Raw genomic sequence first — 16,899 nt, forward strand, 5'->3', positions numbered from 1 at the left:
CAGTCGTTACGTGTCTGCCTCCAGCTCAGGCCATGATCCCAGGGTCCTGGGATCGAGCCCCGCATCGGGCTCCCTGCTCAGTGGGAAGACTGCTTCTCCCTCTCCCACTCCCCCTGCTTGTGTTCCCTCTCTCGCTGTGTCTCTCCCTGTCAAATAAATAAAATATTTAAAAATAAATAAATAAATGAAAAGCTCTACGTAGGGAAAAAAAAACAAGATCAACCAAACTATAGAAAGTATACGAAGCTGAAATAAGTAACTGCAAAAAAAATAGCAGACAAAACAATGAAGAGTCCAGAGAGCTGCTTTTAGGAAAACACAAACAACCAATTTAAGAAAATGGATAAAGGATAGAATAAATGATCGCAAAACATGCAACATAAATGGTCACTGGAACACATGGAGAAGCCCAAACTTATTAGTGATCAAAGGAGAAAAAAAAATCAAGATACCATTGATCAGACTGGAAGACATCAAATGAATCCAAGTCTTAGTTAACGGTACTGTGCTAACATCAGTTGCCTGATTTTGATATTGTACTATAGTTATATGATGTTACCACTGGAGGAAGCTGAGTGACATATGCATGAGACTATTTTTCCATTTTCCTGTGAGTCTATAATTACTTTAAAATAAAAAACAGGGGCACCTGGGTGGCCCAGTCAGTTAAGCATCCGACTTGAGCTTAGGTCATGATCTTGGGGTCCTGGGATGGAGCCCCACATCAAACTCCCTGTTCAGCAGAAAGTCTTCTTGTCCCCCTCCTCCCCTCCCTGACCATGTGTGCTCTCTCTCAAATAAATCTTTTTTTTTTTAAAGATTTTATTTACGTATGTATTTGAGAGAGTGAGAATGAGAAAGAGAGAGAGCACATGAAAGGGTGGAGGGTCAGAGGAAGAAGCAGGCTCACTGCTCAGGAGCAGTGAGCCCGACGCGGGACTCGATCCCGGGACTCCAGGATCATGACCTGAGCCGAAGGCAGTCGCCCAACCAACTGAGCCACCCAGGCGCCCTCTCAAATAAATAATCTTTAAAAATAAATAAGTAAATAAAAAACAAAAAAGCAAATGAACTGATAAAATCCACTGTTAGTACAGTTATGGGCAAATGAGTACTCCTCATAGACTGTTGGCAGAACCAGAAACTGCTACCTTCCCCACCCCATCTCAATTTTGCCTTAGGGAAGAAACATGGAAGTATCCACTGAAATGAAAAATATTAGGGCCCAGTGATCCAACAATCCCATTTCTATCCTACAAAAATAAGGCCACAAGGACTTACGGCCATATATGGAAGGATCATATCCAGCATTGTTAAAAATGTCAAAGCACTGAAAATGACTTCAAAGTCCAATATGGGAATGGTTGACCATATGTTAGTAAAGTAACCAACAGGACATGCACGAATCAATAACAACTACATTAATAAGTGCTAAATTCTAAGAAGCATTCTGTTTAGCCCTCACAACAATCCTTTGAGGCAGGCAAAATTGTTATGCCATTTTTATAAATGAAAAAACTAACATATATAAGGTTGTTAAGATTAGTAAATAGTGAACCCAAGATTCCAATAAGAAGAAACAAAACAGAAGCATAACACGAAAAAGACTGCTTAGAAAGAAAATAAGACCAAGTGAAAAGACATGTTATCTGTAGTTCAATAATCCATCTGGTAAAAGTTTGCCCCATCTAATGGTATTCAATCCCAGTATTAAGTAGCCACTCTGTTTAGGCCAATAAACTAGGGTCTGTGGGTAGGTCCAAGGAGGAAATCTTTCTTAGCTCAGAAAAGGGAAGACAGATGAAGGAACAAAGCCATAGCACACCATAATCAGTGCTAAAAATAGAGACACAGGTCCACAATCCCTGAACCACAACACTTACGACCAAATGTTTTAGGCATAAAAATCTTTTGAATTTTAGAAAAGTAACATGATATGCCATCTATTATGTAACACCATCAGGAGGACTAGGGACAGCATCCCATAACCAAATACACTGAAACACAAATATTTACACTAAATGGGATAAACTAATAATATATATAGTTTTATGTCAGTTTAAGAGAAGTGCTATTGTCAAACGAGTTTGGTATCAAATGTATGAAAAAAACTTCTTTCAAGCATTTTGGATTTTAGAATTATGGAATAGAAACTGCAATTCTGTATATTTAAAGTACTTCAGGGGTGGCCTGGCTGGCTCAGTCAGTAGAGTCTGTGACTCTTGATCTCCAGGTTGTGAGTTCGAGTCCCATCTTGAATGTAGGGATACTTTAAAAAAAGAAAATCTTTGGGGCACCTGGGTGGCTCAGTCGTTAAGCGTCTGCCTTCGGCTCAGGTCATGATCCCAGGGTCCTGGGATCGAGCCCCGCATCGGACTCCCTGCTCAGCGGGAAGCCTGCTTCTCCCTCTCCCACTCCCCCTGCTTGTGTTCCCTCTCTCACTGTGTCTCTCTCTGTCAAATAAATAAATAAAATATTTTTTAAAAAAAAGAAAGAAAGAAAGAAAATCTTTGAGTTGCCTGGGTGGCTCACTCGGTTAAGTGTCTGCCTTTGGCTCAGATCATGGTCCCAGGGTCCTGGGACCAAGTCCCACATTGGGCTCCTTGCTCAGCAGGGAGCCTGCTTCTCCCTCTCCTTCTGCCTCTCCCCCTCCTTGTGTTCTCTGTCTCTCTATGTCTCTGTGTAAAATAAATAAATAAGTAAAATCTTTAAAATAAAAGAAGAAAATCTTTAAAAATAATAAAGTACTTTAACTCAGAGAAAGAAACAAATAATGTGATCTAGGATCTAGTACCTAGAACCCCAAAAAACAAAAACAAACCAAAACCAAAACAAAACAACCCAACCCAAACCAAAAAAACTCCTTAAAGTAAAACCCAAGAAATGAAAGTAAATGGTACACACATCTGGTGAAAAGATGTGGTAAAAATCATTCAAACACCATCATAATACTTTCCTTGCAAATCTGGGTATAATTTTCCTTTAAAGGAAGTAAGTTTGGAATAACCCACGAGATATGCAAACACTATACTGTTGTTTTTTGGGGTTTTTTTAATATATTTTTTTGAAGATTTTTATTTATTTATTTGACAGACAGAGAGAGACAACGAGAGAGGGAACACAAAGCAGGGGGAGTGGGAGAGAGAGAAGCAGGCTTCCCACTGAGCAGAGAGCCGGATGTGGGGCTCGATCCCAGGATCCTGGGATCATGACCTGAGCCGAAATCAAGAGTCAGATGCTCAACCAACTGAGCCACGCAGACACCACCAGAACACTACACCATTTAAAACAAAATTTTAGATTTGGTTTCAGGAAAATGTAAAAAGTCAGAATCCTGGCAGAGTTTATTTTTATGAATAATGAAGCAATGGCAAGAAGTATAATAGGGTACATTTCCCAAGATGGCAGGAATAGATCTTCAAGGAAAATAACTCCAGAATTACATAATGAAATAAAAATAACTGAGTAACTCCAAGAAATAAGTACCGTCTGAATGGTCAATAACACCCTGGTATTGAGGAGATCAATGCCATGGCAAAGTCAAATACAGTACAGTATGAGGGAAGTCCTGACACCCAAAGCAGCTAAAGCTACAATACCTCAAAAGATTACAGAATTATCATGAGACAATGCAGCTTCTAATTTTTCTTACCCGTGCTCAAGACAGCAGAGTTGGGGAAGAAGGTTAGGAAAGGAAAAAGTGCAGTGCTGTAATTTTATGCTGAATCCACCTCATGTAAGGAAATACAGGTAAGATGTTTCATACACAAAGCCCAAGAACAGAAGTAACTTTAGTTATACTGCCAATGACCTTATTTAGTTCCCTTTACAGGAAAAGTGGTTACTTAGCAGTGACGAGGAGGGCTGACAGACCTGAGGTTTGTAATTACACTGCTCAGATGAAGCATTAAATATAGTAACTAAGGAAAGGAGATACCACCTTGTAGCAAAAAGAGCCAGATTTAGATATTCACGAACCCATCCCAATTCAGATCTGACAGTGGCAATGGGCAAGTCACTTTAAATACCCTTAATCTTCATTTTCTCCTCTGTAAAATGGATGTAATACCACCTACTTTGTAATTTGATTGCACAGATTACAGATAATATATATATAAAGTGTAGTCAGAGAAGAGATTCAGTAACCGTGGTCATTACCCTAACAACTTGCTCCTCCAGTCCAGTCTCATAGTGTTCCAGTGTTCCCTGTCTCAAGTGATAGTCAATCACCTCCACTCCCATCAATTCTTCACTCCAAAGTCAGGGGAAACTTTTTTTTTTTTTTTAAGATTTTATTTATTTGACAGACAGAGAGAGCACAAGTAGGCAAAGAGGCAGGTAGAGGGAGAGGGAGAAGCAGGCTCCCTGCTGAGCAGGGAGCCCAATGCGGGACTTGATCCCAGTACCCTGGGATCATGACCTCAGGCGAAGGCAGACATTTAACCGACTGAGCCACCCAGGCGCCCCCAGAGGAAACTTTTAAAAACAAATATGATCATGCCACCTTGCCAAACTTAAAATTCATCCATGACATCATAATGCTCTTAGAATCAAATTTTTACTATGACCTGACCATGATCATTTTCCCACACCCTCTGCTCCCGCCTACTCTAGCACAACCCGAATCTAATAGGGAGAAAACATCAGACATATCCAATTTGAGGGACAGACTACTAAAGAGCTGGCCATCTTTAAAAATGCCAAGGTCATGAAAGACAAAGATTAAAGAACGGCACCGCATTAAAGGAGGCTATAAAGACACATGGAAACTAAATGCAAAGGCAATATGTGAGCCTGAATTAGGATATCAGGGGAAGAATTACCAAATCTGAATAAAATCTGTTGATTATATAGTAGTAATATTATATCAGTGTTAGTATTCTGAGAGGTACATTGCGGTTATGTAAAAGAATGTACTTCCCCTTTGAAAATACACTGTGAAGTGTTTAAAGGTGAATGGGGCATCAAGTCTACAATTTATTCTGACATTTAAGAAATACAAATTAGATAGAATGATAGAGAAAGTATAAAATGTTGACATTTAGGGAATTCAGGTAGAAGTTATATAAAAATTCTTTGTACCACTTTTGCAACTTTCTTAGTCTGAAATTATATGTCAAACAAATAAATAAAAAGCTAAAAGCATGCACCGTATGAGAAAAGTTATCCAAAAAAAACATGGACCAATGAAAAAGTATGAATTACTGAAAAATGCTACAATATGGATTAACCTCAAAACCCACATATCATTCCATTTATACGAAATATCCAGAAATGGTCAATCTACAGACAAAAAGTAGACTAGGGACTGGCAGTGGGGACCTGTATTAACTGTATACATGTATTAGGGATCTTACTGGGAAATGGAAATATTCTAAAACTGGATTATGGTGATGGCTGCACAATCCAGTAAACTTACTAAAAATCGCTGAATTCTACACTTAAAATGGGTGAAGTTTATAGTATGTATACCATACCTCAATAAAGTTGCTTCTGCTTTTTAAAGTTTTTTTTTTAAGATTTTATTTATTTATTTGAGAGAGAGAGAGAGTACATGAGAGGGGGGAGGGTCAGAGGGAGAAGCAGACACCCTGCTGAACAGGGAGCCCGATGTGGGACTCAATCCTGGAACTCCAGGATCATGACCTGAGCTGAAGGCAGTCGCTTAACCAACTGAGCCACCCAGGCGCCCTGCTTTTTAAGGTTTTATTTATTCTAGAGAAAGAGAGAAAACATGAGAGGGAGTAGGGGGAGAGGGAGAGGGAGAGAGAAAATCTCAAGCAGACTCCACGCTGAGCACGGAGCCTGACGCAGGGCTTGATCTCATGACCCTGAGATCAAGACCTGAGTCGAAATCAAGAGTTGGTGGTTCAATCAACGGAGCCACCCAGGTGCACCAATAAAGTTGCTTTTCAAAAAAAAAAAACAAAAACGTGGAAAAGAAGTTAATCTGGTTTCTCATTCACTGAACATTTACAGAGGAGCTATCATGTAAGCAAAAGGTAGTAAGTGTTGGTGATATAAGAGGAAGCAGGGGCGCCTGGGTGGCTCAGTCGTTAAGCATCTGTTCCGCTCAGGTCATGTTTCCTGGGATCGAGCCCCGCATCGGGCTCCCTGCTCCGTGGGAAGCCTGCTTCTCCCTCTCCCACTCCCCCTGCTTGTGTTCCCTCTCTCTGGCTGTCTTTCTCTCTGTCAAATAAATAAAATCTTTAAAGAAAAAAAAGAGGAAGCAGAGGTTTCCATAAGTACACATTCTTACATTTAATGCAAAAATAACAGGAGGTGCCTGGGTGGCTCAGTCAGTTAAGCGTCTCCCTTTTTTTTTTTTTTTAAAGATTTTATTCATGGGCGCCTGGGTAGCTCAGTTGGTTAAGCGACTGCCTTCGGCTCAGGTCATGATCCTGGAGTCCCCGGATCGAGTCCCGCATCGGGCTCCCTGCTCGGCAGGGAATCTGCTTCTCCCTCTGACCCTCTTCCCTCTCGTGCTCTCTCTCATTCTCTCTCTCTCAAATAAATAAATAAAATCTTTAAAAATAAATAAATGTGCAGTAACAAAAAAATTTAACCATATTTGTAATTTTGCTATCAAGAACTGAACACAATCAGAAATAACTATATACATAACTATAAAAATAAAATTAACCATCTCAACCACTTTTAACTTCTAAGTGAACACTTTACTTACACTTAAGTATCTTCACACTGTTTATACAACCAAGCTCTAGAACCCTTATCTTGCAAAACTCAAACTCTATGCCCATTAAACATCTCTCTATTTCTCCCCTACATCCAACCCATGGCAACCACTCTTCTACTTTTTGCCGCTATAAATAGGACTCATATAAGTGGGATCACAGTATTTCCCTTCTTGGGTCTGGTTTATTTTACTTAGTACAGTGTCTTTGAAGTTCATCCATACTGCAGCATGTTAGAATTTCCTTCCTTTTTAAGGCTGAATAATAGTTCACTGATATACATGCCACATTTTCTTTATCCATTCATCCATTAGTGGCTATCTGTGTTGTTTCTCTTTTGCCTATTGTGATTATTGCTGCAAGGAATATTGGTGTAAAAAGATCTATTCAAGTACCTACTCTCAATTCCTTTGTATATATACCCAAAAGCATACTTGCTGGATCAAATAAAATCCTGTAACTCCTACTCATTTCAGTTTATGCAACGCCTACAGGTAAGAATCAGACAAATCCACAGGTCGACAAGGAGCTTCCCAGGTCATCTAGCCCATTTACTACAGATGCTTAGAGCTCCTCCTAAAACATCATCAGTAGGTCATCATCCAGTCTTTCACACAAGCATATAAGGTGGTGGAGGCTAACTATGGCCTCAAGCATTTCCAATAATTCATAAATTCTTCCTTAAGCTAAGCCAAGTGTGTGTCTTCCCGTAAATCCATTTTTAGTCTTGATTTTTGCTGGGAATCAGTGGCTATCACGGTGAAAAAATCTATGACTTTCTGTACTTTGAATTTTCCAAAATGACCTTGTAATAAGTTATCTTTGTGAGTGGGGGAAAAAAATTAACACTTTGATTATTCTCTGAGACAGCCCTTCAAGTACGTTAAGACTCTTCATAAAATCCTAAACTCTACTCCTTTTCATATTTTTGGTTCTCTCCTCATGGGCATCCTCTCCAAGAGATTTAATAAAATTTAAAAAAAAGAAGAAGAAAAAGAAATTTAATAAATTTAATAAACTTTACAGTCCATCCTTAAAATTAACCACTGAGCGTGGCTCGGTTGGTTAAGCATCTAACTTTGGCTCAGGTCATGATCCCAGGGTCCTGGGATCCAGTCCCACATCAGGCTCCATGCTCAGCAGGGAGCCTGCTTCTCCCTCTGCCTGCCACTCCCCCTGCTTATGCTCTCTTTCTGACAAATAAATAAATAAAATCTTTAAAAAAATAAAAAATAGGGACACCTGGGTGGCTCAGTCGGTTAAGCACCTGCCTTCGGCTCAGGTCATGATCTCAGGGTCCTGGGATTGAGTCCCACATCCAGCTCCTTGCTCAGCGGGGAGCCTGCTTCTCCCTCTGCCTGCCACTCTCCCTGCTTGTGCTCACACTCTCTCTCACAAATAAATAAATAAAAATCTTTAAAAAATAAAAATAAATTAAAAAAATAAAGGTAGAAAAGCTTTCTAAAAAATAAAAAATAAATTAAAATTAAAAATAAAATTCACCAATGTCCTCCAGTATTTATTATGTCCATTTCAAGCCATTGATAAACAAAGCTTTAAAGAGACTTCACCAGTCTATTTATTCTTACTGATATTTCCCCTTGCAATAAATTACCCAGCCTAATCTCTAATCCCAATCTCTTGTTCATTTTTCTGTATTCCCTCCTACAGAACAAGCTTGTCAAAACTAGGACTCAATTAATCAGCTTCCCTATCTCTGACTAAACTATTACACATTCTATATTTATCCTTCAAAGTTCAATCCCTTGAATTTCAATAGGATTAAATAACAGACTCAGACTTCCAAAGTTACAAGAAATGTAGAGTCATCTAGTTCCCCAATGGATGCTTGAATGCCCTATTTCAGGTCAATTTTAAATATACAAAGATAATAAACATGTAAGAATCTTTTGCTTACGTGATATGCTTACACATATATCTATACAAACTCAGAAACACATGTAATCATTATCCACATACAAACTAAAAATTCAGCACCACATAACTTTAAAACTAAGAACTGATTTTTATGGCATGCCTACCCACACAGAACAAAACCAAACTCAACAGCACCATTATGTTGAAAAATAGGGAGTTAAGAAATTACTAAATTAATAAATAATCTTGGTATGTTTTTAATTCACTGGCAATTGTTGTATTCTTAAAAACCCTTTCACTAAAGTCTTTTGTTTGCTCTCTCTTGGTCATGTTAACCAGCAATTCTTCCAACAAGAAATTCATTTGGGTAACAACTAATCTACTTTTAAAAAGGAAGTAACTTAAATATAATGTAAGTTTTTAAATTTAAAAAATAGCATCTGACCCATCCATATGTTAACGAATTAGTTTCTTCAGACTATTTTCCTCCCCAAACATACCATGCAACAAAAGGGAAAGAATCACTGGAAAGGGAAAGGGTGTGCAGGGAAATTTTTAAACAGGCATTTCTGGAGAAGCCCAGTGGGGACCCCAAAATGACAGGTGTGGATTAGCAGAGTAGTGAAAGGGCACAAAACAAGTAAGAGTAATCTAGGACTAGCCTGGTGAGGGAGGTCACAGAAATAAACACAGACTCTGAAAAATTTGTCTGTATACTCTCTCTCTATCCTCTCATCTTTATCTTCCCATTATTCCCTTTTCCCCCACTACCGTTTTACCAAAAGCATGCTTTGTCCAGTACCTATAAGATGTGAGCAAAACCATTTCATCAAAGGGGTAAAAAAAAAAAACAGAAAAAATATGGTCCAGGGACTCCTGGGTGGCTCAGTTGGTTAAGTGTCTGCCTTCGGCTCAGGGCATGATCCCGGGGTCCTGGGATGGAGCCCCATGTGGGGCTCTCTGCTCAACAGGGAGCCTGCTTCTCCCTCTCCCTTTGCCTGCCGCTCTGCCTACTTGTGATCTCTGTCAAATAAATAAAATCTTGAAAAAAAGAAAAAGAAAAAATATGGTCCAATGGTTGTTTTATTTGACTGATTCTGTTTTATTTTAAAGTAAATACATGAACAACAAGGTTCAATTATATTTAAATTAGAAAATTACAAACTCTCGATAGAGAAGGACTTCAGAGAACACCATAACTTTTCACCTAATGAGAAATATAAAAGAGTTCTTTAAGAGCCTTACTCAGTCTCCTCATCCCACTCAAAAGTGAGGCAACAGAAGCAGGGCTTATATTTTACAGTCACACAGATGTAGATTTAAGTTTTACCACTAACTCGTTAAGTAATTTCTCATTGCTTCAATGTCTTTAAGAAATAAAGACTTCAGAGGGTTTAAGATTAAATAGATCATATGCATAAAGTACGTGACTCCTATCTTAGCCAACAGCCATTTCCACTACTGATTAACTAAAGCATCCTGCTTTTCAATCTTATGAGAAACACATAATAAAAAGAAAATATAGACTTTGAGAGAAACATAATCCTTCTAGGAAAGGTCACTCTGTAACTACTGCATATAAAACAGTATCATCAACTGCCTTTATTTCAGCTGATCAGGATGCTAATATAACTTGGCTAGGCCAAGTTCCTGAAACAGCACATGTCTCTGAACTAAAGAGGTATAGAGGGTTGCATATGAGGACACACTATTCAGGGTAAAAGAAGTACCAGTGAAGAAAACAAACTAAAAATAGAATACTTGTCAATGTAAGCTACATAGTTCTAAAAGAAATAAGCTGGAGAGAGAACAAACTTCAACAGATTTCATTAAGTACTTCAAAAAATAATTTGTTGGGGTGCCTGGGAGGCTCAGTTGGTTGAGCGACCAACTCTTGATCTTGGCTCAGGTTGCGATCTCGATATGAGTTCGAGCCCCACCTTGCACTCCACGCTTAGCACGGAGTCGGCTTGTCCCTCTCCCTCTGCCCCTCCCCCCTGCTCTTTTGTGATCTCTCTCTCTCAAATAAATAAAATCTTTATAAAAAGATTAAAAAAAAGGGACACTGGAGCATCAGGAAAGAAGAAGACTAGAAATAAGGGTACATATAAGAGACTACCCTTCTCATGAATTTCTAACTAATACTTGATCATTGAAACAAAAATTATAACATTAAGTGATAAGACCCTAAATGGAATGGCTTCCACACTTCACTCAAAATGGTAAAATGTTCATACCATCAGACTGATAAATCACATATGTACACTGTAATACCCAGAGCAAACACTGAGAAAATTATGCACAGATACAAAGAAACACACTATAAATAAACCAATATGGAATCCTAAAAAAATAACATGAGAAGGCAAGAAAAGAAAAATAGAACAAGAGGGGCACCTGGGTGGCTCAGTTGGTTAAGCCTCTGCCTTTGGCTCAGGTCATGATCTCAGTGTCCTGGGATGGAGCCCTGCATTGGGCTCCCTGCTCAGCGGGGAGTCTGCTTCTCTCTCTGCCTCTCCCTCTGTATGCTCTCTCTCTCTCTAGTTCTCGTTCTCTCTCAAATAAATAAATAAAATCTTTTTCAAAAAGGAGAGTAGAACAAGAAACAGAGGAAACAAACAGAAAACAAATAATAAAATGGCAGGCATAAACTGTATCAATAATCACCTTAAACATGAATGATGTAAATATGCAAATTAAAAGGCAAAGATTTAGCAGAGTTGACTTAAAAACCCCACAATCCAACTATATGCTATTTACAAGAAACATTCCAAATTCAGAGAAACTGGATCTCGCATAATGCTTGTGGGAATGTAAAATGATACAATCACTCTGGAAAACAATGTGAAAATCTCTTTAAAACTAACATGCACTTACCACACAACCCAACAACTGCACTTCTGGGCATTTATGCCAGAGAAAGGAAAACTTATGTTCACACAAAAACATGTACACAAATTTTCATAGAAGCTTTATTTGTAATAGTCAAAAACTGGAAAAAAAAGAACCTGGAACAGTTCAGATGTCCTTCAATGGGTGAATGATTAAATAAGCTCTGGTATAGCCATGTCACTGAATACTACTCAGCAATAAAAAGGAATGAAATATTGACACATACAACTTGGATGAATCTACAGGGAACTACACTGAAAAAAAAATCCCAAATAATTACATATTTTATATGATTCCATTAATAAAAATTCTTGAAATGACAAAATTGCAGAAATATAGAACACATTAGTGGTTGTTGGGGTTAAGGGGAATGGATGGAGGTGGCACTAGGGAGGTGTGGCTGTGAAACTGGCAACACAAGGGATCCTTTTGTTGATGAACCTGTTCTATATTCTGGCTGGTAGTAGATACGTGCATCTATACATGTGATAAAACTGCACAGAGCCAAATACACATCCACAAGTGCACATACATACACACACACAAATCAGTACAAGTAAAACAAAGTAGATTGTAGCAAAAGCAATATTCTGGTTGTGATACTGTACTAGGGTAGTGCATATATTACCACTGGACCCATCTGTATGAAGGGTTAGTTATTACAACTGCTTGTAGCTTATGTTTTTCTGTTGTACTCTAATTTTCTACAGTGCGCAACATAGCCGACATCTGTTGTTTCTCTTCTTCTGGAAAGAATGTGCACTTTGCTTTGGGGACCTATGACCTACCCCACTGGAAAGTCAAGTTATTTCACCATGCCTAGACAGTGAGCCAGCCAGGTTCACTCTTGCTTAAATTTTAACCTTGAACAGAGTAGACATAGACTAACTCATCCCAGCCAGAGAGTCTTGATGTGCCCATCCATTAGTTCTAGCTACCTGATCTCTGAAGCTGCCTTAGTTCTCTCAATTTCAAAGCCTGTTTCTTTCCTTTGAGGTTGTGAGCTAGCCCACATTCTTCAAAAAAAAAAATCCCATTTTGTTTAAATTATTCACATTTGGTTCCTGTTATTTGTACCTAAAGAATCTAATCAATATAAGTCCCGCTCAAAACACACACACACACACACACACACACACACACACACACACTTTTCTTATCTAGTTTTAAATATTTTTAATTTATAATTTTAACACTTTGTACAACCTGGATTAAGGTTTCCTCCATAAACTGATACTCAAAAATGAATAGATTCTTGTAAATGAACTTAATGGAATGCAAATATAGCCGGAGTTAAAAAGATGTACTAAGCTCCAATTAAAAGCCATGCCATACCCAAGTACATGAAAATACATTGTTGTGGTTCCTGTTCTCAAGTCTCACAGGCAAGGCAGATAATTATAATATGTAATTATAATATAACATAGGAAATGTTAAAACAGAGGTGTGTCTAAAATGTTATGTCAACACAGAAAAAAGCCAATTCAGTAAAGGGTCTAAACTATGAATCTTAACCTGTTCTAACCTGGTTTTAAATAAGTGTCACTACCATAGAGGATTTTACCAATATTCTCTCTAAATCAGAGCATAAACATATATATTTTCAATCTTATAGTCATAAAGCAAATGTTAGCTCACACATCTTCAACCCGAAATAGTTTCTGCAGAATACTAGGTATCCCAATGCTAGTAAGTCAAATGATAATTTTAAAACTAAATGTTGATTGGTTTCTAAAATTATGATCAAATAATGATTATTACAAACAGCAAGGACAAAAACAGCAAATATAATAAATAGTTACATAGTAATTTCACTCTTATTTAGTTTCTGGACTAATTGTTTAGTTTTATAAAGTAAAAATCATGCATCCAAAGGTGAGTTCAATTAAACTTGTAGAAGAGACTTTATCATTATACATACTTCCTTAGAATAAAGTAATACTTCTTACCTTCTGGAGTTGGAATGCACCCCAAGAAAATGAAAGAAAGAAAAAAAAAACTTTTAATTTTAATAGTAAAGTCAAAAAATAAACTCTCCCTTCCCCTCCCAGCAATATCCACAATTCTTCAAATTAGCACCCTCTCCCCACTTTGCTATATATAACATTCATTACTTCTTTAGAATTTACAAATTAGCCCAAAATATGACTTTGTCTAGAAATGCACAGTTAAACTCAACTAAATAGTCTAAACCATTTCAGATAGCAGTTGCAGTACCTTGATTATGTGGCATATAAAACCTATTAAAAGCAGTTTGGAGTTAAATGTGGACACAATGAATATTCTTTAATATTCTTCCCATGCATTTCAATTTCAAGGAGCCATCATAAAGCCATCAGCTATGGACCCTAAGGTTTATTAGCTTCCCTTTGATCCATAATGAACTCACTACCATGAAGCTGAATACAATGGATAAAAATAGTCTTCTCTGTCAATATGCAAGCATTTGGGGGTTTTTGTTTTTTCATTATTAATCCTTTTTGACATCCCTACAAGGTTTGTGTGCTTGAAAGCAGACTGCAATGGACAGATAAAGAAAACACAGGCTGAACTCAAAGTCAGCTAATTTTTAGATAAATATGGTATCAATATAATCAATAATGTTCTTCATTCTTAAATGAAGTAAATCTTTCTAGTAAATCACCTTAAGACAATTCAGCTTGGCAAATAATCCAATGACCTACTCTGCAGAGATAATGATTTCTGCTGAAAATTAACAGAGATTGTAGACTTTATTTCCCTTGCTACGTATTTTACATAAGGACAGACGGGGGAAAAAAACAGGTGCTAGGTTAGTTTTTAGAATGAAATGAGATAAAACATACTTTAATACCACGAGAGAGATTATTTTGTTCACAAGTAAATGTACTAACACTAATCAAATTCAACTGGGACTCCTCCAAAGAGGTAAAATTTCAATCTGGCAAATGTTTCCTGAGTATGATCTTTGCTAGGTAGTTCCCAGGATTCTTTACAATTCCAACTCTTAAAGGAACTTGCTTAGGATACAAGACTGAGACATTAAAAAAACAAAAAACAGAAAAACAACCCTTGTTAGGGAAGAAACTGGGAGCTCTACAAAACAACAATATAAAGAGCTACTTAAATGTTCCATTACTACAAGTTCTTTAAAAATATACTGGCCCTTGGGTGGCTCAGTTGGTTAAGCATCCGACTCTTGATCTCAGCTCAGGTCTTGATCTCAGGGTCATGAATTCAAGCCTCACACTGGACTTCACACTGGGTGTGGAGCCTACTTAAAAAAATGTACTGGCCCCTTCAGAAGCCAAGTTATTATAATGCCTGAGGTTTTTGTTTCAAATTCTTCCAGAAAGCCATTTACAGTTAGACAGCAACTATCCTAAAGTTATTATATGTCAGCACATAATATAAATATTGTTTGATTTGAAAAAGAGAGCAGAGACTAATCAGAAGAGTAGGGAAAAACTAGGGCTGTAGAGGCAGTATGATAACACTAATAAGAACAAAACCAGAAGCAATAAGCCTGGGTTTCTAGTTTCACAGAACTTGTATGGCCCTGACCAATCTCCATGGGCCTTAATTCTTCAATAATAAAATGAGATGTAATGGTAATATCCCAATTATCTTTTCCAGCTATAATATTCTGTGACTGAAATAATGTGACTGGCTTTAAAACAGGGGTCAGGGAAGGGACACAAGGGTGAGGAATGCAAGAGATTACCCTTTCAATTGGGGTCATGATGTTGTAAACAACTAGATAAACTTACATTCTTATCAGCTACATAACTTATTCTCCCACATCAATTTTGATGTGATTTGAATACAAGATTCAAATTCATGCCTCGCCAAAATCATTATTATATATCAAGAATCCTTGTGACAACTCCTAAATGGGCTAATTCAGAAAATACTCAATCTATGGATGATAAATTCATAAAACAAGAATCTTAATTGGTCTTTTCCTCTTCTACTTATGAATGGGAAGAAAAACCAGTAGAATAGGGTCTCAGAAAATAATTATTTTGTTATTTTTCTCTTTTTTCCTAAAAACTCTTTCTCTATTAGCAGATATAAGAAGAGTCAAGGTAATATAGCTAATAGGATGAACAAGGCAGGTTAAGAAATCTTGGGGATGGGGGCAGGCACTAAAGCAATGGCTACTTTAGAAGGAAGGCTTGAAGTCCCACACTTAATGCTATAAAAGTACACTGTAACATCAATGGCTGCCACAGCTGATGAAGGAGTGAAACCTGTTGTACAAGACTAAGGAAAAAAGTAGTAATGAGTGATAACAGCAAGGATTAGCAGGAATGGTCTCACAGCATATATAAGCATTCGACTGACAGAATATTCCTTGTATGTTTTACCCATAGTATGCATACTTAATGTCTGTGCTTAGTTGCTCTCTTTCTGATAGGCCACAATATCCAATTTGCACACAGTCCCTTGGGTTCATAGCTGTAGATATATACTGCAATGCTGAAGTAATAAAATGCCTAAGATTGACATCAAAACAGTCTGGGGTGGGAAGACCCTTTATAATTTAGCTGGAGGACACATACTTTTGTTTCAATTTGCAATTTTCTAAAAGTAAAAATTTTTATTTAAATAACAGACTTCGGGCGCCTGGCTGGCTCAGTTGGTTGAGCGACTGCCTTCGGCTCAGGTCATGATCCTGGAGTCCAGGGATCGAGTCCCACATCGGGCTCCCTGCTCAGCGGGGGGTCTGCTTCTCCCTCTGACCCTCTTCCCTCTCGTGCTCTCTGTCATTCTCTCTCTCAAATAAATAAATAAAATATTTTTAAATAAATAAATAACAGACTTCAGTACCTACTTTACTAACCTAGACTTGTAACATAAGTGAAAGCATATTAGCATGAAAGGAAAAGGACGTGTTCTTGGATTCTATAACATATCAGGAGAACTCTTCCCTGACAGCCAAAACAGGTATTAGGTATTTATCTCTGACAACAGATACCTACTCTACAGCTCCAGATCATGCTACCTTTTAACTGCTATCTTGAGACTTATAACATAACCAGGCCCTGCACCTGAATACTTTCTCACCTCTCCTGAGGTTCAAAACTTTTTTTTTGAACTCACAAGTACATGTTCAGTGAATCCTTTATCAGTTCCTCACTTGACCAGTTTAATTCCTCGGTTCCTTTCTATAGTAAATGGCAGCTGTGTAATCCCGAAACCTAGAAATCATTTATTTCCTCCTTCCTTTTACTTCTCACATCCAATCCAACAGCAAGTCCTGAAACACGTATCTCAAATCAGTCTATTGTCTCCAGCACTATTCAGGTAATCCAAACCACCACACCTTGTATATATACTCTAGTAAAACAGCCCCTTTATTAGTCTCCTTAACACCTTCAATCCAATTTCATGATTTAAAATTGAGTGAGAGAGACTTGGTGAAGACAGAGCAGACCCACAACAGCCTCTC

General features: G+C 37.8%; 1 protein-coding gene across 4 annotated transcripts in view; it reads right to left on the bottom strand.

The window, feature by feature from the left end:
- The window catches only part of ASXL2 (ASXL transcriptional regulator 2), a 141,407-nt gene that overhangs the window by 61,443 nt on the left and 63,065 nt on the right, over positions 1–16,899 (bottom strand). The window contains exon 1 of one of the 4 annotated variants that reach the window (XM_073897088.1): positions 13,415–13,435. The exons of the other annotated variants lie outside the window; for them this stretch is intronic. The gene's annotated coding sequence lies outside the window, so the exon portion shown is untranslated. Of the gene's footprint in view, positions 1–13,414; positions 13,436–16,899 lie in introns of those variants that run through there. 4 annotated transcript variants of the gene reach the window in all.

The sequence above is a fragment of the Callorhinus ursinus genome, unplaced genomic scaffold (genome assembly GCF_003265705.2).
Source record: "Callorhinus ursinus isolate GAN/ISIS: 27379988/994484 unplaced genomic scaffold, GSC_fseal_2.0 scaffold10, whole genome shotgun sequence".
Classification (NCBI taxonomy): domain Eukaryota; kingdom Metazoa; phylum Chordata; class Mammalia; order Carnivora; family Otariidae; genus Callorhinus; species Callorhinus ursinus.